Source organism: Molothrus ater, chromosome 12, assembly GCF_012460135.2.
Source record: "Molothrus ater isolate BHLD 08-10-18 breed brown headed cowbird chromosome 12, BPBGC_Mater_1.1, whole genome shotgun sequence".
Lineage (NCBI taxonomy): Eukaryota > Metazoa > Chordata > Aves > Passeriformes > Icteridae > Molothrus > Molothrus ater.
Window position 1 is genome coordinate 15,694,241 of NC_050489.2, and position 18,839 is coordinate 15,713,079.

Below are 18,839 nucleotides of genomic sequence, written 5' to 3' on the forward strand. Positions count from 1 at the left end.
TGATCCGGCAGGAGAGTTTAAAGCATTGCGGAGTTTTATAGCGCCCGTGACGTCAGGCGGGACACGGGCTCGGGGCCGGGCCAATGGGCGCGCGCCGCCCGGCCTCATTAGCATAAGAGTCTAGCGACAGGGAAACTTTGCGGGCTGTCAGTCAGGGCTCAGCTGACTGTCAGCGCCCGCTTAACCCCCTCCTGGCCGCCGGCACCGCGCCTGGGCTCGGCTCGGCTCGGCTCGGCCACCGCCGGCCCGCTCCGCCCGCGCCGCACCGTGCGCGCCCGCGGCGAGCGCCCTGCCCCGGGGCGGAGTGCCCGGGGCTGCCCCTGAGCCCGGCCCGGCACCCGAGGGCGCAGGGGAGCTCCGGGCGGCCGGGACTAGGGAGGGGGAGCGCCGGACGCGGTACTCCGGGGGAGCCGGCGGCGCCCGGGAGGGAGCGGGCAGCGCGGGGCTCCGCCGTGCCCGGCGCGGTACCTGCGGACGGGCGGGCGGCCCTTCCCCCGTGCCGGCCGCGGGTCATCGCTCCGCACCCCCGCAGCGCCCCGGTCACTTATTGATTATTTTCTTACGGGGACGGGGCATCGATCCCTCCATCCCCCACGCCCGCCCGGAGGTGCGAGAGCCCCGCAAGTTTGCAAACCCCGCGCTGCCCCCGCACCCCTCCCGCCGCACCCGCGTGCGGGCCAGGACTAATTAATTTAATACATTTAGAACTAATTGTATTTACTTTCGCCTCCCCCCCAGCCCCCCTTCCCTTCCCGTTCGGGAGGGGGCTGGGGCCGGTCCGGGGGCCGAGGAGCGGCGGCGGCTGGAGCGGAGCGGCGGAGCGGCGGAGCGGCTCGGTTCGAACCTCGACAGCGCCATCTCTCGTCCGCAGGTCAGTGCCGAGCGCCGGGCCGGGACGGGACGGGACAGGACAGGACAGGACGGGCCCCCCCGTCGTGTCCCGCCCGCCCCCGCAGCCGCCGCGGTCCCGCCCGGCCCCGGCTGCACCCGCCGCGTCCCATGTCGGGCTGGGGAGATCCGCAGCCTCCGGGGCTGCCAGGCTCGATTTTCCGACCGGGCTTTATGGGAATATCGATAGAATTAAAGTTACTTGTAATTCCGTGATAAATGAGATGTCTCTAGTAAGTAAGATTAAGTGCGGTGCTATAAAGTTGTTTATCTGAAAAGTAATTCTCAGAAACCTGACTTCTGACACTTGGTCATATATTAAACCTGCTTCTTGAACATTGTACTTCAAATCCTCCCTTCTCCCCTAGCCTGGTCCCTTCCCCCCTGGAGTTTGCTATTTATAACCCTGCTCAGGGTATCACTCTGTAGGTGCAGGCAGGGCTCTGGGTGATTTTTCAAGAACTGTGAAAGTCATCATTTGCAATAGCCAAAGAATCTCTGCTTAGGAAATAGCATTTGGCGAGTGGATTTACGAATGGATAACATCTTCTGACTATGCCATTATCAGTGTGAGTGCCAGTACTAACATCTGAAAGTCATACAGCATGTACTGTTCCTGGCTGCTGAAAGGGGTAGGGCATACTGCAATTTTAGGAAGATAACTAGATCTAGAAATTATCATAGTGACAATTCTGTAAAGGTAAAAAATGCTACCAACATTTCTAACAAAATCAAAATACGGTTGTGCACTGTCCCGCAGCACACCCGCACACACAGAGCCGTGCACATCTGCAGCTGGATCTTAGAGATGGTGATCCATGACAAAGTTAATGCAAGTTAACTGCTGGGGCTGACTTTCCTATTTCTTCACTTTGTTGGAATCAACAAAACTTCAGGCTCACAGCATAAATCCCCCCAGGAGAGGCCACTTCCCTGTATTTTTTTTTCTCCTGAGCAAGATGAATGTAGAACTATATACCCCTTAACATGCTTACCTGTGAGAGAGATAAAGTGTGTGCTAATATTTTTAAATGAAAAGGTGATTGCATTTCAGAATGTACCGTTGTAGTATTTCCCTAGGCCGTGTGGTAGATGGCTATAGAAATGTGGCTCCAGCCCCATAAAACAGTTTGTTTAGATGTGAAAATTCAAAGTGCTACATTTGCAAATGAGTAAATTTCCTGAGTAAACTCTGAACTCTAGACAAAGAGTATGAAATTGTGTGAGCTAATGGGGACCGTCTCTTAATTGATACCAATGTAAGCAAGTACTGCAAATTAATTGAAGCTCTGACCTACCAGAGCAGCGAGTAAAATTATTAGTTGGACAATATTGTTCTTGTGTGATTGTTACACAGAACTGCTGCACCAAAATGTCTCTACTGTTCAGTGCAGCAGAGAAAAAAGATTATTAGCAATTTTTGGATAACCTTCAGAAGCAACATTCTCCTCCCTACAGTATATAATTCTCGATTTAGTAGTATTTTTCTTTATTATTTGGCTATTCACAATGGGTGTCTAAACATTTACAGTCCTCTATTAACAGTGTTTCTTCCATAACAATCACACACTTTCATTTCAATTAGAGCTATTCAGTCTCCAGTTTTTCCACAATTATCGCAGGCCAATTCCCTGAGACTTCTCCCTTTTCCCAGCACTGTTTGTAACAATCCTGCCCCAAGCCAGGAAGAGGGAAAACTCCTCTGTCCCTCTCACAGCTTCTTGCTCCGGTTTGTTTTCAAGCATCTCCGTTCAACGACGTACCCATGGAGCCCTGCTCGCTCCCAGCGTGCTGCTGACCCGGTTCATGAGCCTCCAAACTAATGTATATTTATTGTGGGAGAGTTTTCTGACAGACCGTGCAGGGGGACGTGAAACATTAACTGCAGAGCCTCTGGGGTCGGCCTGCGTGGAGCACGCCAGCAGCAGAGGCAGAGCCTGCACCGCTGGAGCGCGTGTGCCTGTCCCACACACCACATCCAGCAGGAGCAAACGTGCAGCTTTCGTGTTATATGGACTCACAGAGTCGTTTGTTATAACTTGAACACGTATCAAGACCAACACATTAAGTACAGTTACTGCTCCTTTTGTTTATCTAGTGTCTTATTTTATGGTGTGGAACTAAACAGTGTCCGCTGAATTTAACTATGAAACCAGCCCAACTGATTTCAGAAAGACTTCTGCAGGGTAACAGAGTGATAAGGCATAAACTACTCCTAGGTGCAGAGCTAGATAAATCCTTTTAACAGTCTTCAGATCAGTTAACAGGGTAAGTAAATCACATATCACTGTTAGCAGATTTATGGGAGAGAATTAATAGAATCAGACGAGATAATCTGGTAGGGATAAAATTGCTGAGGAAACAGTCCTGCCTTATATTGGAGGGTATGAAACAACAGTCTGATTACTGGGAGTCGTTATGGATTGCTGAATTATGAGCTAAATCATCATAAGAGTAATTCAGTATTTATTAATTCTTTTCTCTTTAAACAACTCACAGATGCAAATAAAAGCCTCTCTCTCTTTGAAGACCCATTCTTTATATATTTTTATTGGATGTAATTTACTGTTTGCATTACCTGTATTTACTTCATAATTGAACATTTTGCATTCAAATTTATGTAATGCATTATGCTTGAGAATATATTTCTCCCTTATTAGCATAAATAGTCACTTACCTCATGAATTACTAACAAAGTTTATCTGAAAATATAAGTATATTTTTTATTAAGTGGAACACAAACATATGTACAATAAATTCTGATTTGCCAGTAGTTGTTACAGAAACACAGAACAACCCTGTATCAGAGAAGAGGGAAAAGAAGGAGCAGCGAAGAAGCAGAACCAATTACTGTGTGTGTATATGTGACAATAATTTCTTCTGTCGACGTTTTGTTTATTTTTAATAAAGAATGAGTGACTCAAAAGGTTTGCTTTAGAAGAAGCAGATGAAAAAGTATCACCTGGATGCATTTCTTCTCTCTCTTCCCCCAAAATTTTCTGGTGGACTGGGCTCCCTGGTGCTGTGCCACTGCAGCCTTTGCTCCAGCCGAGCTCCTGCTGACCCGCTGCACACCAGGAATGGATGCTGCTCTACACTCACCTTCTCATACATTTCCCTTTTTTCCCCTAATCCTGTTTTTATGCTTGGGTTTATGTCCCAATAATCAATATAATTTAGGCCCATTCTGCAGTATCAACACAACCTTGCTTATTCAGAGAAAACCCCAACTCTATTGACTTCAAAAACGGTGGGATTGAATCCTTGATCCCATTGAAACCAATGACAAAACTTGTATTGATTTCAGTGGAAGCAGGATCAGGTCCTTGATGTTAGCAATTTGTTTATGTCAGAGGGCTGATCCTACAAGAAATGAAAGACAGCAGCAGATCTGCTGGCAGGAAATCAGGTCTGCTCCCCAAAATCCAAAGGCAGAGCTGTGGTGGATCTCCTTTATGCTGAGGTTTTAGCACCGGGATGCAGCATGGTGGGATGCCTGTATAATTTTGTCTGGACGCAGAAAGCTGGTCCTCCTGGGAGCATTCAAATGAGCACATCTATAAATGTAGCACAGCAAAATGAGCTACTTTTGCCACTCTCGCTTTTCCCAAGCCCGGCACAATCCATTTCTGTGACGACAGTTTTCTGCCCTGTACGCATCCAATACTGCTCTTTTATTTTAAGGCTGAGAAAATCTTCCCTTTAAACTCATGCTGAGCATCAAATTGGACTCCACTTGCAGCTGAACATCTTGGCTGTCTCTTCCTTTCCTCCATCAGCACCAGTATATTTTATGTAGAATTCTCCCTCTTAATGAAACTTGCTTCTCCTCTCTTCGCTTTCCAGTTTTGTATTAGTGTTACCGAATCCACAAGACTTGCTGCATTTCAAAGCTGCAGAAGGTGAGAAAATAAAAATATTTATTTCCCTATACAGTCTCCTATTTGGCCATTCTGCCCAGATCATGAATACACAACCTCTATTCAGTTGTCTGTAAAGTTTCTGTGGCTAAATTAGAAAAAAAGTAGCTTGAAAAGACAGGCTTAAACACACATTTTGGTTGCTTTTGTGTCACATCCAAGAGGGCTTGTGTTTTAGCTCTAGGAATTGTGAGGTTTTAGCAGCTGCTTCTATTTTATTCCCCTGGAAGTGCCTGACAGTCACTATATGGAAAATGCAGCATCGGTGCTACACTTGAGTGTGTGAGTTTGCTCTGTCTACTCTTGAGTCCAAATGAAGAGATGACTTTTTAGCAATCAGGATATTTTCATTGCTCGTTTATACTGTTCATAAAATACTAGAAATATTGCAAATAACATTGTATGATGTAGAGGCAATTTTTGTCTCTGAAAGAAAGACAGCACAGAGGTGTGACTGAAAAACTGCAAGTGACTCTGAGACGTGGCTAAAGGCTGGCATCACCAGATTTGCACTGTGTTTGTTCCCTGATGCATGTCCCACTTTACTAATTTTCATGAACAGCTTTTGCCTAAATGTAAAAATCAATGAAGACATTTTGATGCTAGAAAAAAATATATTCATTTAAAAGAAATAAAGACTTAAGATGCAATAAAGATTTTTATACAGCTTTATGGTGGAATTTGTCATTTATAAGCTGGATGATCATGTTCAGCTATACAGTGTGGACTTTTCTCTGAAATTAGCTGAAGTGGGTAAATGGAGAATCTGGTAAAAATTCCTGCACAAATAAAACTGAAAACTCTAGAGACTAGCATTAGTTAAGAGGAAGGAATAAAATTATTACATTAATGTAATGTGTCTGAGCTATCCTGGTAATGTCCTGCAATATGCACACTGCATTTGTATCTATTTTAGCTCAGAAAAATTATTGCTGCTTTTTTCCCTTCTGCTCTGCATTAAGTTGTTTCAACAGTAAGAATGGTTGCAGTGGCAGCATGAAAAAATAAGTGAATTTTATATGCTATCTCTTTCTTGGAGTCAGCCGTCAGTAAATGGTGAGGAGGGCATGATTCTGACATGATGTTTTGATGTGTAACTGTGAAGGTTGAGATGGTCTTTATTAAAAGTTGTGAACTTCAGTAAATTTTAAACAAAACCGTGATTTAATGCCTTGAAGTGCGAGATGGCACAAACTCATTAATTTTTGGTGATAAACTGTGCTGCATGCGATGGGCTGAGCGCCATGCTCTGGACTTACTCCCTGTAAACAGTAAAATACGATAACTGCTTAAAGTAACTGATGGGGTCTTTAGCAACACAAGGTTCTTGGCTTCCATGACCTAAAAAGGTTCATTATAACAGAGGAGGGCTGGCGTCGAGCCCCGCGGCTCTGGCAGCTCGGAGCGGGGAGGGTCACCCGGCGCAGGCAGCCAGGGAGGGATGGGGAGAGCGAAGCCAATTCCAAGCGGCAGCTTCTGCCCGCTGTGCGCTGGGATGGAGCGGCTGGAAACGGCCCCGGGAGGGGCAGGGGGACGGGGATCGGCCGGGAAAACCTCGCACGGCAGCAATAAGAAGAGATACTTCGAGAGAGATGGAGGGCTGATGGCTGCGACGCGGACGGGGAGGGAGCTCCGAGCCCTGCGCCCCTGCCTGTCTGTCTGTCCATCTGTGGGGCAGACACAGCGCTTGCCAGCACGGCAAAGATGCCCCAGACACGAGGAGAGCTGTCGGATGGAAGGTGGTTATGAGTTATAAATCCAAACCCCGGATGAGCAGTATGTATGTAAGAGCGCCTAAGGATCTTACATTACCTCCAAGCCTTAATTATCTGACTGAATCTGGCCTAACCTGCTTATCTTCTGAGCATTACTCATGGGGCTCTGGCAGGAGGAGGTGTCGGTGAATACAGGACAGCTCTGGAGCCAACACCTTTGCCAGTTCAACTGGCAGGAGTGGAGGTTTAATCGTGGGGAGGGGGAGAAGTGGGGGGGGGGTTTCCTCCTTCCCAGTCTGTCTGTCCTTAACAGATCCAGCTGACTCCAACTCCTGCCCTCTCCAGCCAAGGTGAGCCAGCTCGCCTCCCAGCCATTCCCCTCCCATTCCCCAAATTCAACAGCCCAACTCCACCTATGGTTAAAGGTGCCAGGCAGGGGCTTGGCTGCTGGAGCTGTCTTGACTATGGAGATATAGCAGCATCTGTCAGAAAATCTATGTGAAAACAGTACCCGTGCCAGCAAATGGAAACTGTAGCTTTCTAATCAGCTACATTTGATTTGGTTTGATATATTTAACTTCTTTTTTTTCTCCCACGATTGGCAAATGTGTTATTCTTTCACAGAAATGAAAACAACCTGCAATTTACTGGATTGCTTTACAGAGTCTTGGTGCAAAGAAGTGTATGTCATTATGACATCTGATATCTTTCAGTGCCATTAATTGTCTTCAAGCAAGGGATGGAAAGCCTCATACCCCATTTTTTCCCCTCCTACACCCTCAGAATTGGTCCACTGTTATGGGAGTGCTGGGCAGACCTGGTTCAGATTTGTCTCTATCCGGAGTCTGGGTCACTCGGAAACTCTAATCCTTAACTAAAAGGAAATGATAAAAATACCCATGAAATTAATTTTCACACCTGCAGTTGGAATTAATAATGGCAACCAGAGTGGCATCCTATTTCAGCTCCCTTGAGGTGACTAACAGTCTTGGTCATTAATATAATCCCAACCACCAGAGGAATTCACTGTCTGAGGGATCTACCATGAAAAACAAATGATCCCCAGAGCTATGCCTGCACAATGGAAACTGGCTTTAGTCATGTATTAGTCATTTTATCACAAGATTGTATTTTTGCACTGGGAAGTTTGCGCTCTGTTATTAAAAGACAACAGAACAGAACAGCATTTGACTTGGTAATTTGCACACAGGGTTTGATTATGTTTGAGCTTCCTCGCTTTAGAAGGATGTGTGTAAATGACTAAGAGCAATAAAAGAAGTCTTCTAAGTGTGAGGCTTTCTAATGCAAAGTTCACATGCATTTATTACTGTCTGTGCTTAGCATCCATCCTGCATATATCTATGCTTGTACTTCATCTTGATAAGGGAGTGGTCTATTGCTAAAATGCTGCTTCAATTTTCCCCTGATTCTGCTTTTCTCCCTTAATTGCAAGGGATGAAATGTGTCAAGTGTCTGCTTCACTCGGCTGGGAATCACGGCACTGCCTCTGCAATTTCCCAGCCTTCAAAGATGACATGCAGCTAGCAAACTATAAAGCTAAGCGACTGCTCGGTGGCTCTGAGCTGCCTTCAAAAGGCATTTGCTTCTAGCACTGGAGCAGCATTAGGACTTCAAGCAGGGCGCAGAATAGGTGTGCACTTGAATCCTTTAGCAGAACCATCTTTCAGAAGGACTTTCTCTAATTATGTTTGTTTAATCCTGCCCTAATGGCCACACGTGATGTGCTCCGAATATCTGAAATGTTGCAGCTTTATTCTCCTCTGCTGCGAGGACCAGCTTGGCTTGTGAAAAGCAAAAAACTATTCCCTGTGCCCCAGGAGCCATCTGCTCAGGGTGTGAGCACATTTCTACAACTACCTGTACTCATAACACAAAGAAGGTGGTCTCTTGCCTCTCCTAAATGTAAAGTCTGATATGTTTTTTTTCAGGCAGTACACACCTATCACACTGTGCTGCATGCATTGTTCTGGGAGACAGTAATAACCTCATGGTGCTGCTGGAGAGGTCTTCCTATGCCTGAAGTTGTTTAGTTGCATATTTACTCTGTCATACAAAGGGGCTTAAAGTTCTTTAGCAGTGGTGCAGCACAAGAATTCGAGAGAGAGTTGGAGATACAGGCTTGTCTCCCTGTAATTTGTACAGACATTTCAGCCACAGCTTTTTCCTCTCCATTTAGAGCAGTTACTTGGATCAGTTACTGTGAATGTAGCTTGTGTTATTCCCTGTGGAGCAGGAGACAGGTAGGGCAGTTTCTCTCTTTATTCTTTCTGTCCTCTCTACAGATTTACACCTTTTATAGCTGTTAAGGTAACTACCAAACTACTTAGAGACTGGCCTCTTGCAGTGCAGGCCAGCACTTTCTGGTGTTAGTTTAGCCCCAGCAGGTTTAGATTCCATCCCCTGCAGTCTCTTCTAACAGGGATTCATTTTTTATCAGCCTGAAATTCAACGTTCAGCCTGAAGATGATTCCAGCAGCACCTGGCAAGGTCCTTTTGTGAGATATGATCCAAAATCAAGCTCTAGGAGCCACTAATAAACAGGTGATATACCATAAGGTTTCTCTAGTTTTCCAGATGACTCAAAGAGCCTGCCATTAGCAAATCTAGCCTTTCAAATTTAAAGGAAAGATATCCATTGTGCCACATTATTCTGCAAGCACAGCTGGGAATGAAAAGCTAGCTGCAGCTGGGTGGGCACCATCTCAGAAGAACCGGGATGCCCACACCTTTGTGTCACCAAAATTAAACAGGTCAGTACAAAAAAGGGCACTTCACTCCACAAAGGTCATGCAGTGCCTTGTATTGCACGGGTCAAGCCACCACATGTGAACCCTGATGCCTGCTCACCCTGCTGCTACATAAAAATTTGCACCCCCATGTCAGCCCACTCCAGCAGTTGCCAGCTGCACAGATTAATTTTTAACCTCCTTTTCGTTTTCCAGGGCTAAGGCAGATGAGTAAACACTTCACGCCAAGCCTCAGCTGGGCAAGCTGTTGTCAGCTCAGTGGAGGTGACTGTTCCCAAGTGTCTGCCCTTTCCTTCCCAGACCCCTCTTTTTGATTTGTCTGTTTTCATAGAAGTTTCATTCTGCCTGCTGGCCAGACACCAGCAAGAATTCCTCTGATGCCTGTTCACAGCAAAGGTGCTGCAAAGCTGCAGTTATCTGAGCAGAGGAGGGCTGCTACAGGATTTCCTCATGGGAAGAAAAAATAAGTTCAGTTTTAGGTTTCTGGTGGCTTCTTTGAAAGATAACTAAACTTTGCATTCATCACTATCTGGAACTTGATCTTGGGGTCAGAAGTACAAGCATGCAAAGTCTGCCTAAGCGAGGATGATGTTTAAACCCCCTTGCTATCTTCCCTATCACCTCTTTTAACAATACCCAGGTTTGGAGAGGACCATCCTCCTTTATTTTGGACTGGTATGGCAGCTGCCAGGGGTAGAAACTGGGCTTCAATATCTTCACAATTTGAAGCATAAAAATGGGGTTAAATATTCTGGATATTAGTCCTGCAAACCCCAGGCAGGGCACCTGAAAGCCATGAGCCCCACCATTGTACCCAGACTGAAAGTCTGATGAATAGAATGTAGTAGAAAACCCTCTTTCATTACTTAGCAGGTAACTCTTTATTGATGCTACATAAGAATTTTGCCTCATCTGAGGCTGGATAAAAACAGAGGAAGTTTTTCAACGTTTGGCCCTTCATTTGGGAATTTCAACTAATAACACTCTGTCCTTCCTCTGTTTCACAAGTCCCCTAACTAATATACTGGGATATGTGAAAATATTGCTATGACTCATATCTTAACAGCCCAAATCCAAACTTCTTTAGAGGCTTGGAGTGGCTGGGGCAAGGGCAAAATTACAGAAATGAAGATGTGATATGTGAAGCTTGCTCTGAGGAGGGAACACCCATAGCATATCAATGCTCTTCAGCATCACCAGCCTGGTAGTAGTAAACAGACAAGAAAAGTGCTTAGTACATCAGACTTTCTGGTTAAAAGCAGTTTTCATCACCATGTGTCCAAATTAGTAAGACAGGAAAAAAATATACAGTATCCTAGAAAGTTGAAGCTATTGGTCTCACCAGAAAACCCAGCAGAAAACGCAGGGATGGGGCATCAGATCAGATCAGATCAGGAGAGCAGAAAAAAACTGAGAGGAAATGAGCAGTGCCTGGTACTTAGTTTTATCTCATTTTAGGTGTTCTTTCCTCATAATTCATACTGACAATTAACTATTTATTTCAGGAAAATACAAGAGCTGGTGAGGAGGAAAAAGTTGACATCTGATTCCCTTTGGCTGTCAACTCTACCTAAAGCATGTGCTACAGAGGTTCAATGAAACTTTTCATTTGGACAGAACACAGACTGTCCCAAGTACAGCACTCACGAGTGTCCAGTCATGTGCAATTCAAGGACTTTGTGGTAAACACCACCTCTGTAATGCAGAACAATTAAAGTTATTCTCACCACAGCTGAGCCTGGTTCATTTGTGAACAGGGTGCAGTGAATGTTGTATCAAGCCTGTGAGGATCTGACTGTTTTAAGAATAAACCTTTCAAAGAAGGGAAGACATTGATAAAAAATTGAGGTGCCACAGAAAAGGCCAGATGTTCAACTTTTAGGCCTTTAAAGGGCATGCAAATTTTTTCTCATGGCTGAATGTGCATATTACCCATTGATGTGATCACTTATGCATCCAGCTCATCATCTGAATAGGCAAATATCATATCTTCTGCAGCAACCATACTCAGAATTTAATGCAAAATTCATTCTTTTTGAAAATCAGTCCCCTAGAACACAATGGTAAATCATGCACGATGAAGTGATATGAAGAGAAATGCTGCACCCTTCTTCTGAGGTCTTTATTTCTTTTCTCTAGAAAAAATGTCTCCACCTTGATGCTGAAAGCCACAATTATTATTTCTTCATAGTCACACTGTGTCGCTACTCAGTGGCTCACATCATTGATTGGGCTCCATTATGCTAAATTCTAGAATGCCCAAAGAGCTAAATATAAATCAGGAGATAACAGATACAAAAATAGATGTGGACCACAAGGTAACCATGAGCCACAGCTACCATGAGCCTGCAGTAGATTTGTCTTCTGAGGTGCAGTGAAGCAAAGCTGGGGTGACTCAGGACGTGACAAAAGAGCACAAAGGACGAAGGGTTAGTGGTGGTTCTCGCATCACTGAATTACCACACTGAAAGGATTATCCTGCATCATGATAGATGACAGGACAGCTTTCATGCAACCCATGATTGAATGATGCTCAAAAATGAGGGTTCTCATCCCACATGATGAACTCACTTGTCTTTTTTTTTCAGTTTTTTTTTCTTCTTTTTTTTTCTTGACAAAGGTAAGATTGGTCTCCCAGGAACAGCCATGGTGTTTTCTCAGCTCTGCCATGGTGTTTTGCCTTGACTTTTGTTTCCTGGCAGCTCCAATGGTTATGGGGTTCCTTGCTCATTTCCTTTCCAACCACATGATGTTTATAGTTACCATGTTTGAACAAATAGAGCAAATTGAATTGCAGATGATATGTAATACAGTATAATATAATACAATAATATACATGAAATGTACTCTACATTTGTATATCAGCTTGTTAGCAGCAGTCCTGACCTTAACAAGAATTTCTTAGAATCCCATCTCCAGGCACCAGAATCCTTGGGACCACATGTGATTTGGTATGGAAAGATGCTTTCCATTCATATTATGACCCACTGTATTTAGCTGTTCTCTCATACACAGCGACAGATGTATGTAAGAAAATATATGTAGGAAAGCAAACCTGCCATGATTATCTGCCTCCAAAACGAATGCTTACTCAGGAAGACAAAAACACTCTCCCCCTTGCTAGGGAAAACCTAAGCTATGTTATGTCACACAAATAACATGCCCGTAGTTTTGGTGCCATAAAGCATCAATCACAATTTAGCCCTCTGCAAAAAGCCCCTCTGCCCTGAGCTGCTGTGCCACAGTGCCCGAGGTGCACCTTCCTGGGAGGAGATGGGCAGAGCTGCAGGAGGTGGTGAGGAGAAAGCCACGGCTGCCCCTGCCACCACACATCATCTCTGCAAGGGCCCAGCTGGGAGCAAACTGGGACCTAGTCTGAATGTGGGGGCTGTTTTCAGGTGATGTCAATGCAATGCTTGCTTTCCTGCTTTTTAAAGGCTTAGAGGAATTCTGGATCTGTGTCAGGACTGTGATCCCCTGTGCAGGATGGAAAAGGATTTTTAATGAAAACAAGCTTCAGTTGTGAATATTTTAATACAGTGCCAAAGTGGTAACAGGATGATAAAGTTTTGATAGGCCTGGTATTGGCTTTTATTTTTTTAAGGGGGAACTCCTCTCTCACTAACAGAAAAAGCATTTTTAATGCCAACATCAATATAAAGTGCTGCTGGGACTTTTATATCTTTTCAATATCAGGCCTATGTTCAAGGAGAAAAAATAAATGCAGTGTTCACAACCATTTGATATTATAGCTGAATAGCTTTCAAAAAGCTCTTACCATGTTTTTATGCACAAAGTATGATTTGAAGGTTGAGGATGGAAAATGAGGGAACTGGAGGGGAGGGGAATCTTTTTGTTAATTTATAGATGCCAGCTGAAATGTTTAAGACCAGTCTTGCCAGGGTCACAAAACAGTGTGGAGATCGGTTTATTTTGCAAATAGCAGAATTTCTTCTTCTTCTTTCCATCTTTTTTTTTTTTCTGGCAGCATCAATAAATTTGTTTGATGCACTTTAAATGTTTAATTAAAACATTATGTTAGCACATTTACTGTAAGTGATAAAAACACTTTGGAGGTGGTCTTAAAGCAATTGGTGGCTCTGAAATTGCTAGACATGCACTAGTAAATCAGATACAAAGTCCATAAATTGGAACGATTCTCTTTCAGGCCTGTGCCATTTCACAGATATTAAAGCTGCTTAATTTAATTCCTCAGTAATGTGGAATGTGTACAGCAGCTGATGTCACTTCTTCAGACTGATTGTTTAAGGTCATATAAACTCAGGCCTACAGAGCACAGGATAGAAATTCCCTCTTATATTAATACTGTTTATAATTCAGTTCTCCTTCAATCCCTTAATCAGAAAAGAAATGTTTATTGTGTGACATTGCTATAAAATAAGTAGGAATTGTAATGAGTACTTGAAAAAGTAGAAAAAATATTCACTAAATCACAGCTACTGGTACCAAATGTCTCTTCTTTTTAAGCAGGCTTGTTCAACTTGAAAGGAAAACTTATTTTTAATGCAAAGCAGTCACTTTTATATATGGAATTCAACTCTATTTTGTAAAGTAAAAAGTACAAAGGAGAAGCAAAAGCTACTGTAAACTATTCCTTGCAAATGACTTTGTTCCCCAGCAAGTAGCACTGCTCCATATTTACCTGATGAAATCTATAACCAGCTGAAGTCAATGGGTGTTTTGCTGCTTCCTCCCATTAGAAGGGCTCATGCTTTTAGGAATTGCATAGGTAGCATCTTTAACAATATGCAAGGGATAGCATCTGCTGCTCCACTGCTGTTTTAATACCTGCATTCAAAACACAATAGTAATAAAAGCTTCAGAACAAATTATTACGATTGGCTTCTTTGCCTATGTTGGAAATCTTTACTGAATCAAATTAATACAGAATATAAATATCACAATTAGATTTCACCAAGATGAGCAAAGAATGAATCTTCTTCTTCAGCTAAGAAAGTAGATTTTCTTGAGAAATCCCTGAGTCAGCATTTCTTGTAAGATGAACCTTTTTCCCCTTCCCCCACCAATGTCAATAGCTGAGAAGTCAATGATTTCCAAGGATGTCACGGATAACTTGCAATAGGAAAGGTAAAAGTTCACTCATTTTGATGTGTACATAACCTATTTCAGTCATCTTTAACAATATGTAACATGAAATTCTTAGCATGGAAAACCTGACTAGATGTCATGTCCCCTACTCATAAAAACAAAGCTGTGTGACAAGTTTATCCCAGGATGCAGGAGAAAAATTAGCCCCATTAGAGGCTTGACTCTGGAGCAGCAGGAGCTCTTCACAAATTGCTCTGCTGCAGGAGCCACTGGGTAGATGGTTTCTCGACATGAGGGTTTCTTTCCAAGGCTGTGAATATTTTATTTTTTATTCTTTGCAGTGTCTGGTACCACTGAGCCCTGACTCATGGGCTGAGATCAATGCCATGCCAGGGATAAAGCAGCAGAGCTCAACACACGCTGCTGCCGGTGATGTCAGAGGAGTGTGTTGGTGAAAATGATACTGTCGTCTTCAGTGTGTTTTTAATTCATATTTGTTCTCTTTCCTGATGAAACCACGTTTTTACCACCAGCATGAGGTAGAATGGATTTTTATCTCTCATGCATCAACCAAGTTATCAGCACGTTCTAATTACAGTGTGTTGTGAGAAGCAGCAAGAGCACAGCTGGATGTTCCGACTCCAGATCTGAGGTGTCTGCAAGGCAGACATTTAAGAAAATAACTAAATACTGAGGCTCATTAGACCATGTAATATTTAAAGCAGGGTTGAATTTGTCTCATGAACTCTGTCCTGTGTGGTCAAATTCCAACTGTATGTCTGCCTGCCCTACTATTAATCACTTTTTGGATCAAGAGACAAAATCACCTCTCCAACATTCTTAAGCAAATGTGTGTTTTTTCCATAAACAAACAAAGAAATCAAAACTATTTATCTTAACTTGTTGATTTGTCCAAGTTATCTCATCCCAGATATAAAGACTATCCCAAATATTAACAGGGAAAAATTCTTTGTAACAGCTGCACCTATTTTAAAGCTGTTATTCTCTTCAGTCTTATGCTGCACTGGTTGCAGTTTTTAATGGTTAAAAAGAGTAGCAAAGGAGTAAAACCTGGGCAATCTCACTCATCTTCATCTGACCTATTTCAGACTCTCATAACTGTCAAAAGAAACAGAGAAACCAACTGTTGCCACACATAGTGAGGCCTTCACTGATAAACTCTGACAGAGCCCTGTCAAGCTTCAAAGTAATTTTCAGCAGAAATTAATACTCTGTATTAGAGTCAATTTCAGAAGAAATTAAGTAAGCGCACTGGAGTAATTTATGCCACCATTTCCAAAAGGAATAATAGCTGATTCTGAATTTGTAATAAAGAGTATTCATAACTGAAAATTAAATCCCAGATAGTGGCAGTTCAAATTTGGTCATTGTGCTTCATATAAAGAAAAAAGCAAAACATTTATTGTCAAGTATCAGTCCAGCTAGAGTTTCAAAGCACCTGCATTGGAAAAATATCATGAGGTGTGCCCACAAGTCATGAACATCATTCCTGAATTTTGATAATGTATAGCCACTATATAAATACATATACATTATATGCCACTTATATTTGTCATAGGTTAAAATGCTTTACTTAAGCATCAATATTTATATCTATATCTTGAGCAGAGCAGTCCTCAAGGTAAGCTTAAGGCCCTTGGGATTTATTTCCTTTTTTTTTTCCTAGAAAACTACATTTTTAAACAGTTTTGATATTTCACGGTATAGTTTGTGACAGGGCTATTTCACCATTCCCTAACGTGGGCTGTGGTGTCATCACATAGTCCCTAGCACTGTGTCAGTGTGAGTCTATGGAGAAGACATCAAGATGTCAACATTTTCTGAAAGGCAAAAGAGTGTCAGAGCAAGTTTGCAGAGACAGGGTGGTGTGAGAAGAGGAGCAGAAACGACACGGTGTCTGTGGCCGTACCACACTGCTGGGCAAAGACACGCTCATCCCAGGAGCCTTTGAAGAAGCATGTGCAGTATCCAAGAGGAAGCAACCAGGTAGCTGGGATATTTTCAAGCATTAGGGAATATTTAAATATAAATTTTTTAAATACCTGACCTATAACAGGAAGTCTCACCATAGTAAGAGCAGGGGATTGGAGAGTGGCACAGTGTTAAAGAAGAGGAGAGATGAACAATGCTTGTTGAACAATCCAGTACTGTCCTTGAGAGGTTTCCTTCCTGCCTTTTCCTGGTCAGTGGAGGGTGCAGCATTCTCCTGGAGGGTCTGCACAGCCTGTGGGCAGATCAGACCAGCAGCCGGCAACACCAGGCAGGAGTCCCCTCCTGGAACCAAGGGACCACAACATCAGGGCACAGACAGTGCTCCTTGTACCTGGTGATACCCACTCATTTCACCATTTGAGATCACCAGAGGCAGATTGAAAGGTTCATTTATGTTTCAGCAACTGGCCAAAGCCCTCAGGGATGCACAGCTCCGCCAGTCTCTGCAAGTGTTCATCTTTCCTCACCCCAACCACGTTTCATGAAATATCCAGCCCTGCACCTCCCCTTCCCACGTGCTGCCTCCTCTCCCAGCTGTGCCGAGCTCTGTCCAGTGCTGTGAGCAGGGAGGTTTCCCATAGCCCTGTTCCCTGCACGCTCTTGGAAAGGACACCTCACCACTTCAGGAGTGCAGCTCTGCAGTTACATTATTTTAGCCCAGACATCTGGAATGTATCATATAGAGGCCAGATTTGAGGAGTATCTTCATGTTATGCTGCATGCAGGAAGGAGGAAGGCAGAGGGTTCACTTTACTGCAGCACAGATGAACTCTAATTACTTTTTGTTTAATTAGTGGGCGATGTAAATGTGCATGTTAACACATGGTCCACCAAAGTCCTTTCTGACCCTCAGCAAGGAAATCCCTCCATCAACATTTGTTGCATCAGAGCAAAACTGAGACACAGGGATACAGATACCTACTTGCTGTGACCTGAAGGGGACCAGGTTTCCATAGCTACTTCCATATTTTAGGAATGGATGCTTCTTTTCTTCAAGAGTCTTGAAGGTCAATTGTCTAAGGTGATTGAGGCAACAAAACTCCTAAGGTTCAGAAAACCTTAGTCAAGAGCAGGAATTCAAAGCACCCAGGTGCTACACTCTGACTGGTCTGTGAAATATGTGTCAAAATCAGGTGCTCTCTGCCCTCTCCCCAGCTGACAAATGGGACTCTGGAGGTCCAACCACACCACAGAGTGCTGTGAAAATAAGAATAAAAAACAAAAAAACAACTGTTACTACATTCATTTATCAGTGCGAAATGGAAAACAACCCAGAGTTCAGTGCAGCCAAACAGATGAAAGATGCAGTTGTCCTGACCTTGGGTGGTGGGTTTTTTCCACCCTTCTGCTGAGCTTTCTTAGGGAGGGATTTTCGTCATTACCACAGGCGAGGTCTCCTGGGCACGGAGCTGCGGCTGCTGCCGAGAGCAGCGAAGCCAAACCCACCACTGGTGCAGCTCCACCAAAGCTCCCAGCCTCACAGAAGGGACTAATTTGGCCTTGTGTATTTTGAATAAATTGTTAACTCTTCTCGGCATGAAGAAGTGATTATTGAAAAGTTTGCCTCCACATACAAATGCAAATGACAGTCGAAGAACACGTGAATGTTAATCTTCCAAACCAAGTACGTAGACAAATGCTAGTCATTAGAAACATTTCCGTGCATTTATATTAGGCTGTCCTCTAAAAGACTTTTCAGACAAATATGTCATCAAGATATTCAAAACCATGTAATCTTATCCAAAGTTTCATCTATCAACAGTACAGTTTTCATCTCTCGCAGCTGTGTGTCAGAATGTGCAGGCAGATTAGCCAGCTGATAGCAAGGGGGAAGGGAAAGAGGGGCTCTGTCATCATCAAGAAATACTGCTGGGGAGAAGAGACTCTTGCTGTTGATTTTTTAAAAATCTCCCCAAGAACCCTTTCTGTGCAGGGATGCAGAGGATACTTGCAAAGACTTTAATTTTTTGATGGGAATTGATGCTCACCCCTGCTCAAAGGCCCCCTCCTCCTGCTTCCCCTTCCCTGCAGAGAGTAAGTTCTAATAACAAAAAACATCCTGAGCACAATTGTGTGTCTGGTATCTGTGGCAAAGAGTCCCCCTCCACAGCAGATTAATCCACCAGATTTCTCATGCCTTCATAGGCCCGCAGAGAACCTGATAAAACCCAAATCCAGATGGTTTTGAGTTCCAGCTGCACCCTTCACCTTCCTCAAAGGGCAAATCCCCACACAGGTCCCTTCTCCTTCCAGAGACAGAGGGATCGCTGGGGGGAAAAGGAAAAAAAAAAAGTTTACAGTAACACTTTTCAGCAAATTCTGTAATTCTGTTGTTTCAAGGAGAGAGATGAATGGTGACATATATGGGCTTCTGATGAAGATGCAAAGAGATAGGGCTAAAACACACAGTAAAATGCTGTGAAATGATTCCCCAATATGAGATTCAATATGCTGCCACTGTTGTC

At 43.6% G+C, this 18,839-nt stretch overlaps 1 long non-coding RNA gene across 1 annotated transcript; it reads left to right on the top strand.

The window, feature by feature from the left end:
* Positions 1-312: 312 nt before the first annotated feature.
* Positions 313-5,475, top strand: LOC118691309 (uncharacterized). The gene is made up of 2 exons (XR_004980990.2): positions 313-871; positions 2,631-5,475. It is a non-coding gene; the product is annotated as an uncharacterized LOC118691309 (long non-coding RNA).
* The last annotated feature ends 13,364 nt before the right edge of the window (positions 5,476-18,839 follow it).